Here is a 9,321-nt window from a genome sequence, read left to right as displayed (position 1 = left end):
GAACGTCTGCATCTACATCGACGTCATACTCTGCAAGCCACCTAATGGTGTGAGGCCGAGGGTACTGATCCCTCCAGCCCTGTTCCACTCGTGAATAGTGCGTGGGAAGAATGATTGAAAGCCTCTGTTTTGGCTCTAACTTCTCGAATTTTCTACTCGCGGTCAATACGCGATATATACGTGGGGGGAAGTAATGTGTTTTCCGACTCCTCCTGAAACGTGCTGTCCCGAAATTCCGATAGTTAATCTCTCCGTGATGTACAACGCCTCTCTTGTAACGTCTGCCAGTGGAGTTTGTTTAGCATCTCCGTAACGCACTCTCGCCAGGTAAACGATCCCGTGACGAAACGCGCCGCTCTTCGTTGGATATTCTCCATCTCCTCTATCAGTCCTACCTTACAGGGATTCCAGATAGATGAATAATACTCAAGAATCGGGCGAACAAGCGCCTTATAGGCCAGTTCTTTAGTGGATGAGTTACATTTCCTTATGATTCCTCCGATGAATCTGAGTCTGGTGTCTGCTTTTCGCACTATTTATATGGTCATTCCACTTAAGGTCGCTCTGAATAGTTACGCCTAGATATTTTACAGCAGACGCTGCCTCCAGCTGTTTGTCATCGACAGTGTAGCTGCTCTTTCCGTCTTCTGTATCATTTCGGCTATGGCAGATTATTCCAAGATACTGTATTGAGTTATTTATTTCAAGTTTTTAAGTTTCTAAACATTCTCCATGCCGCATATTATTGTTGTTTCAAAAGAATTACGTTTTGTATTACTCATAACTTTGTTGTTTTCTTCAGTATACATCCTAAAACCCGTTCTGTTTTCTCTCTGTTCCAGAAGACCGACTTGTATATTGATAATAATAGCGATGGCGTTCAGGTAAGCTGGCACGGCGAGAATAAGGGTAATGAAATTACCACCCTCAGCTGCTTACAGGCGTTGACATACGTCAACGGGGACAGATGAAAATGTGTGCCCCGACCGGGACTCGAACCCAGGATCTCCTGCTTACATGGCAGACGCTCTATCCATCTGAGCCACCGAGGACGCAGAGGATAGTGCGACTGCAGGGATTTATCTCTAGCACGCCTCCCGCGAAACCCACATTCTCAACTTATTGTCCCGCACTACATCCGTAGTGCCCCCCGCCCATTATAGTCATTACTCGCGGCGCGTTGCCGATTCCCGTAAGTGTTCGGGCACTGTTTGTGCATTCGCACAGAAGAAGAAGGTGATTAAGTGGCTGGTGAGTCTTAACTATATATATATTAAGATGGTATCTGATCTTAGTATATATATATATAGTTAAGACTCACCGGCCACTTGACCATCTTCTTCTTCTGTGCGAATGCACAAACAGTGCCCGAACACTTACGGGAATCGGCAACGCGCCGCGAGTAATGAGTATAATGGGCGGGGGGCACTACGAATGTAGTGCGGGACAATACGTTGAGAATGTGGGTTTCGCGGGAGTCATGGCACTTCAGTCTGCATATCGGGAGCTTTTATCGTCTTATTTCACGAGGACACGCAGAACCACTTGATAGTATATGCACAACTGTCTTGAAGTAATTCACAATGAGATGTTTCTTCCTTAGTCAACGCTGTGCTTGTTTTCTGTGACGTCACGGACTGTTTCCGACAACGGCCACGGGAGGCCAAGTGCAGTAATATAGTGGTCGCGTAGTACCAATTAACGTAAACAACACACATGCATTCGATCAGCCACTTGTGAGCAGGAGGTGTTGAGCAGGAGACGTGCCACCGTACTATGTCATCTTTGTTGCTTCACAAATGGCGATAGAGCAACGTCTCTAAATCAAGTGTTCTAGACTTTCTCCAGATTGTTTTGAAGAAGACAGAAGTGTGTGCGAAGTTTGTCCGGCACAGGCTGACTCCCGAGAAAAAACAACGACCCGTGGACGCCTACCGTGACTTGATTTAAATACAAAACAAGAGTAATTGTTTTCTGGAAAAAAAAAATCATCAAGGGTAACGACGTTTGGCGTAATCAATACGAACCTACCACAGTACAGACGTACACACGAAAGGCCAACACTTTCAGGACATTACCTATGCCACGCGGGATTAGCCGAGCGGTCTGAGGCGCTGCAGTCATGGACTGTGCGGCTGGTCCCGGCGGAGGTTCGAGTCCTCCCTCGGGCCTGGGTGTGTGTGTTTGTCCTTAGGATAATTTGGGTTAAGTAGTGTGTAAGCTTAGGGACTGATGGCCTTAGCAGTTAAGTCCCATAAGATTTCACGCACATTTGAACATAACCGACATTTAAGCGAATGTGACGTGTAAGTCCCACAGATGGAATTTATCGATAGTTTTATTTGTTTGTACCACTGTTGTGTGCGATATGCTCAAGTGGGGGAAGACTATGTAGAACAGCTGAAACATTACAAACATCACCTTCATGTTTCTGTATTTTTCATGAGTCCAGTCTCGATTCTACTGGCACGGTTTGATTTATAATCTCTCAACAGTTTTTCTCCCTATAGCACTACCACTTGTGTCCTTTTCCGACACAGCGTCTCAAATGCTTTCATTTTCGATTTTCCCAGTTTCGGTGTTTAACTACCAAACGGCCCTGCACCGCAAACGCACATTCTCAAAAATTTTCTTTCCAAACCAAACCGTATGTTGAGTACTTATACTGAGGCAAATTTTCTTTGCGTGCGATAGTCTTCTTCGTACCTCCTCCATGGTTCTTCCATTATGCGTTATTTTGATTCCAAGCTCGCAGGATTCTTTCACATGTGCTACATAGCTCTTTACTTTGATGTTAAACTCGCGATAATCTCATTTCTGCTTCTGCTTCATAGATTCTTAATTCTTTCATTTACTCTCAATAGAGATTCTATGCTCAATGGAATGATCATTCCAGGTCCTGTAATACTCCCTCACTTTTACAGAGGACAGCAATGTCTTCCACAAATAGCTGATATTATTTTACACTAAATTTCAGTTGTATTTCCGAAGCTTAATTTTATTTCCTTCATTGGTCCTTCAGTATAAAAGTTGAACAGTGGGCAATAAAGACTGAGTCTTACGATACCTGGATGTAGCAATCCGTGGGAATGTGAAATAAAACCATGCTTCAGTCGTTGGTAAAGTGGCTAGACGACTTCTGTTTATTCGTAGGATACTGGAAAAATGCAACGAGTGTGCAAAGGAAGTTGCTTACAAAAAAGATTGTGCGAACATCCTTGAGTATTGCTAAAGTGCGAAGGACCCGTACGAAACAGGGCTAACAAGGGATACTGAACGGATACAAAGAAGGGCGGAAGGGATGGTCACAGGACTGCTTGACTCATGGCTGAGCGTCAAGAAAATCCAGAATAAAACTTGAAAGGAGTATACTGGGCGCACTTGTATGTGGCACCAGAATAAGATAAGAATATTAATAAACTAAAATGAAACTAGTATACTATAAACGATGAATGTCTCTGATAGGCTCGATAATGCGGATCGCTGACACTGCGCGACCGCAGAGCCAAAGATACTGTACTGCTTTGTTGGAGTAAGAGAGCACTGGGCGTTCAGTCGTTGGTAGTTGACTGTGAGGGAAAGACGATGGAGTAGGCAGTTTTGGGGGTGTGCTGTGTGAAGCCACCAAGGGTTAGATTAATGTAGGTATGTCAATATTGTTGAACATGGAAGTAGAAGTCTTCATGCAATCAAGGTAAAATCTCTCCTCCCGCACAGGCCATGAAGGTCCCAAGGTACCGACTGGCCGCCGAGTAATTCTCAGCCCACAGGCATCACTGGATGCCAATATGGAGGGGCATGTGGTCAGCACACTACTCTCCCGGCCTTACGTCAGTTGTCGAGACCAGAGCCGCAACTTCTCAGTCAAGTAGCTCCCCACTTTGCCTCACAAGGGCCGAGTGCACCCCGCTTGCCAACAGCGCTCGGCAGACCGGGTGGTCACCCATCCAAGTGCTAGCCCAGCCCGACAGCGCTTAACTCCGGTGATGTGACGGGAACCGGTGTTACCACTGAGGCAAGACCATTGGCACAACCAAGGTAAATTTGTTACATAATTATGATTTTTTTTTTTTTTTTTTTTTTTTTTTTTTTTTTTTTTGTCAGCGCGTTAATATAGATGAGTTGGCTGAAAATATATAATTTTTGAGTAACCCCAGAATGTAGGTACACTGTTTTGTTAAAAGGCTAGTTAGATATTTCACTTTTGCAATGCTTCTAGGATTTGTTAACAGAGCTACAGAGCTGTATGTAAAACTTCCTGGCAGATTAAAACTGTGTGCCGGACCGAGACTCGAACTCGGGACTGAGTTCGAGTCTCGGTCCGGCACACAGTTTTAGTCTGCCAGGAAGTTTCATATCAGCGCACACTCCGCTGCAGAGTGAAAATCTCATTCTGGAAACATTCCCCAGGCTATGGCTAAGCCATGTCTCCGCAATATCCTTTCTTTCAGGACTGCTAGTTCTGCAAGGTTCGTAGGAGAGCTTCTGTTAAGTTTGGAAGGTAGGAGACGAGGTACTGGCAGAAGTAAAGCTGTGAGGACGGAGGGTGAGTGGTAGTTGGGTAGCTCAGTTGATAGAGCACTTGCCCGCGAAAGGCAAAGGTCCCGAGTTCGTGTCTCGGTCCGGCATACAGTTTTAATCTGCCCGGAAGTTTCATATCAGCGCACTCTCCGCTGCAGAGTGAAAATCTCATTCTGGGAGCTGTATGTAATTTGATGATTTGCATTTATACTGGTTTAATGAAGTTAGGTAATACTTGCTGTTGAAAAGTCATTGTTTGTGAATCAATTGTGAGTAATGTAACTTCAGTTGTCAGATGAAAAACCAAACATAACTTTCAATGTATTTGCTAAAAAACACAGTGTAAGCAGTTCACCATAATCAGTACCGCCTCCCTGCTCAGGTCATATATTTTGTAAAGAAGTTGGATTTTCTCAAACGTTCTCATTTATCAGCCAAATGAATTCCATGTGCATTTAAGGTATTATGTCCAGCATTGCACACTGCTGAGCCTGTAGCTAGCATATTTTTGTTTTTCGTGAGAGACCAGAATATATCGCGTTACTCCGTTGCTGCTCTAGAGATAAGACAATTTAATTTATTTGCTATGTGCACAGGGATCAGAGTTATCGGTTTTGAGCAGGGCCAGATGCTTCAGTGCCTAAGGGGCTGAATGTATTTTCCAGTGGCTGTATTTCTTTATTGGTATTGGGAGTTGCATGGCCCAATCGATTCGTGTAAAGGTTTGCTAACAATAACACAGAGTAAGCACACCACTTGCAGTTACAACTCCCAACACGACAATTCGAGTTATGTATCCAGTTTTGTATCCAATTCACAGTTCATACTTCATTTGACGTAATCGTAAAGTTTTCTCATTAATAATCAAAAGCGGGCCGCTATGACCGAGCGCTTCTAGGCTCTTCAGTCTGGAACCGCACGACCGGTACGGTCGCAGGTTCGAATCCTGCCTCGGGCATGGACGCGTGTGATGTCCTTAGGTTAGTTAGGTTTAAGTAGTTCTAAGTCTAGGGGACTGATGACCTCTAAGTCCCATAGTGGTCAGAGCCATTTGAACCATTTTTGAATAATCAAAAGAACGTTACAAACTGAACCGTCAGACTCTTGAATGTAGCCCCCAGTTACCCAGCAAAAGACTACAGATACTGTTTCAAGAACCAGTGATACGTGTGAAGTAGGTACCACTCAAGCAGGGATCGCGAAGACAATATTAATCACAGCATCCGCAGAGGCATTTAAACAGTTATTCCTCCCACGCTCCATATGAGAATGAAACGGGAAGAAACCCTAAAATGTGGTATAGTGAGAAGTACGCTCTGCCATACACTTCTCAACGGTTTGCAGTGTGTGGGTGTAGATGTAGATTCTTAGGACCGACCACTTCCCTCTCGGTCTTGTATTCTCATTGTAAAACGATAGTGGATCGTTATTGAGTGGAATTTCTGCTGTCTGCGTGGAATTCCGGCTACGTTAGTGCTGGAGTCACAGTTCTGACATCAGATACAGCAGGCGCGTGACCGGAAGAGCGGGCAAAGGAACCGCTGCGCTGTGCGAAGTACGTTGCTGGGCGACGGCTCGAGGCAGCCATTAAGGTCTCCAAAGGCGGCCAGAGGGAGCACGTGCGATGGGGCCGACGCCTTTCCTGTAGCGGAACCTCTCTCTCCCACACACACACTCGCACACGTAAACAACTGCGTTCCCGGTACAGTAGCATAAAGGAGAACAGTCAGAGATGCAGGACTTACGGGACACACTACTGAAACAGCCACTATACCTTACCTGACGACGGTGTTGTTACACGCAGAAATTTCACTTATTTTCAGATATTCGCCGATAACATTCTCTCATATGGGCGTGTTCGGAGCAGTGACCAATATCATTCATTCCTCCGGGTCGTAAAGCACAATTTAAAATTCAGTATTATATCTTTTTAATTATCTTACTAACCATTCCTTTTCTTTGATGTATTACAGGTGACACTGAGAGCAGGTTCTCTGTGTTTAATGAAGAACCCACAAGACTGAATTATACACTAGCAGCTGTTACCTGAGGCTGCGCTTCCGTATCAGTTCCTTTGCTACGATGAGTGACTGTGAGTAAGTAAACTATTCGTGAAATGTATTCGCAATCGCGAATAAGGGCAACCATCAGCCATACAGGGCGTTTCAAAAAGCACTTTACAACTTCAAATTTAAATTTATTGAAAGAAGATATAGAGCTGGGTTTAGTGTTATTTTGTAGGGAAATTCGTCAAGTTTTTTTTTTTTTTTTTTTATTTTTTTTTACCTTAAACTAAACATGTTGTGTATGGCTTCCTTTGGCTTTCTCTACACATTCCATCGGAAGTCAGTTTCTTCCCAAACTGGCTGTAGCATTGCAGGTGTAGCTTGCTCAGTGGCGGCGCAAATTCTCGCTCTAAGTTCAGGTAGAGAAGCTGGCACCGGAAGTACAAATGCGATATTGTTGATGAATCCCCATTAAAAAAATCGAGATTGTGTCTGGTCTGGGGAATGCGGAGACCACGCATTTGACGCATCACGGCCAATCCATTGACTTGGAAAGCGGTCACTGAGAAAATCCCGGACATCAGCAGGATTGTAAGTAGTAAACATTTCGTTCTTGGTCATCCTCATCGATCTGTGGTAACAAAAATTGTTGTAACATATCCACAACACTATACAGTTGATGGTTCTCTCACGGAAAAAAAGGGGCCGTACATTTTGTTCTTGCTCAGTGCACAAAAACGTTCAGTTTATGGCTATCACGAACATGTTGCAATGTTTGATGTGGATTTTCACCGCTCCAAATTCTAGAATTACGTGTGTTAACCCGACTACTTCAGTGAAGCCGTCCGCTGTGGCCGAACAGTTCCAGGCGCTTCAGTCGGGAACCACGCGGCTGCTCTTGTCGCAGGTTCGAATCCTGCCTCGGACATGGATGTGTGTGATGTCCTTACGTTAGTTAGATTTACGTAGTTCTAAGTCTAAGGGACTGATGACCTCAGATGTCAAGTTCCAAAGTGCTTAGAGCCATTTGAACTTAAGTGAAAAGTCGACTCGTCAGAAAAGATGATTTTGTCGGGGAAGTGTTCATCCTCACGTAATCGATTTAACATATCTACACAGAAGTTCTTGAGAGCAATTTTATCAGTGTCCTATATTGCTTGTCCGACTGTCGATCTGTACGGTTTCAAATGCAAATGCTCTCTCAACACGCGCCATACAGTCGTATATGGGATTTGCAGTTCGCGAGATGCACGACGGTTCGATTTCGTAGGGCCATTGGCAAAACGTTGTCTCACTCGCTGAACGACGTCGTCAGATGTGCTTGGACGACCTGATGATTTCCCATGTTTTACCGATACCCTGTTTCTACGAAACAATTATGCCACTCAATCACTGTAGGCCGGCGACCGTATGTTCCCGTCACCACTGCTGCCAGTAATCGTGTACAGTGGCTATATTCCCGGCAAGTCTTTCTGCAACATCGCAGAAGGAACGTACAGCTTCTCATAACGTTCTTACACGGTCTCGTTCAAACTCAGTAAGGTGCTGATAATGGCGCCTTTGTCGTTTTAAGGCATTCTTGACTAACATCAACTCACCACATCGAATCTCAAAGATAACTAATGCTCACGACCGTTAGTTCGTGTATTTGAAGCAAGACTGGTTTGCATGGTCGCAGTCGTGCTACTAACGCCACTCTTATGCGAATGGTGCGAAATTTGAAAAGACACAATCTTTCAGACGTAGAAACACGCCTACAAACTTTCGTTTATGTCGCACAACTCCCTCTTGGTAATCGGAATTTTTCCGTTGGAGTCTTTTAATGCATTTCTGTGAATACGTCGACCAGTTCCCCACCAAAAATAAAATATATGCACACGCGCATACGCGCTTTTGTGTGTGTGTGTGTGTGTGTGTGTGTGTGTGTGTGTGTGTGTGTCGCCTCCTATGCGCTGTTAAGAAGAATCCTCCACCCTGGAGCGTATTTCTTCTGTGCCATTTGGCTGCCAGCGGGGATGGATGGAAGCGCGGGCTACAGGGTAGTCACCGGAAACCACCGCCAAGACTTCAGGGGCGGTTATAGTGTCTGCCCGTTTCCGGGATATTTACGTCCTGCAGGGTCTTCCAGAAGGGCGGCTGCTGGTCCCTTATTGGAAAACGAGTAAATGTTCCGTCCCTAACGATCCCACCGTCGTAACGGTTCAGACGCTTTGAAGTTGTGCAAGAGATGTGTCAGGCACACGACTGCGTTCCGATCGCGTATTGTGACGTGTATTTTCCAAGGGTTAGGAACACGTTATCGCGAAACTAGTTATTGTATCAAGATTTTAAACTGGAGACAAATTTTTCGCGCACCAGAGAGGATTTCGTCCTTATGCATGACACAGTTCGCTTATTTTTGTTTTAACAGTACCTGTTGCACAATTTTAAGCGCTATCTTCGGTGCGTTTTCATTTATTATACTCCATAAACAATTATTGTGAAGCGATAATAAAATGTGAAGTTTAATATGAAATTCGAGTTAAAGCTACGAGGGTTATTCGGAAACTAAGGAACGATCGGTCGCGAAATGGAAACCACAGTGAAAATCCAGTGAAGTTTTGCACAGGTGTGTTGGGCAGTGTCTCTAGTAAGCCCGTCGATCGCCTTACGTCGTTCATTTTGGTTCTGAGCACACAGGGAGCACATAAAGATACCTAGAACAATAGTGTCTCACGCCAAGTACGAGGGATTGTGGAGAAATTTCGCCTGAAGCTATGCAGCCAAAATTACATAACTGTCGTGCGCTTTCTTC

The 9,321-nt window shown here is 44.7% G+C and overlaps 1 non-coding gene across 1 annotated transcript; it reads right to left on the bottom strand.

Moving 5' to 3' along the window:
• Nucleotides 1–978: 978 nt before the first annotated feature.
• Nucleotides 979–1,052, bottom strand: Trnat-ugu (transfer RNA threonine (anticodon UGU)). The gene has a single exon. It is a non-coding gene; the product is annotated as a tRNA-Thr (tRNA).
• Nucleotides 1,053–9,321: the final 8,269 nt, after the last annotated feature.

Source organism: Schistocerca serialis, chromosome 4, assembly GCF_023864345.2.
Source record: "Schistocerca serialis cubense isolate TAMUIC-IGC-003099 chromosome 4, iqSchSeri2.2, whole genome shotgun sequence".
Lineage (NCBI taxonomy): Eukaryota > Metazoa > Arthropoda > Insecta > Orthoptera > Acrididae > Schistocerca > Schistocerca serialis.
This window is presented reverse-complemented; position numbering and strand designations above follow the sequence as displayed.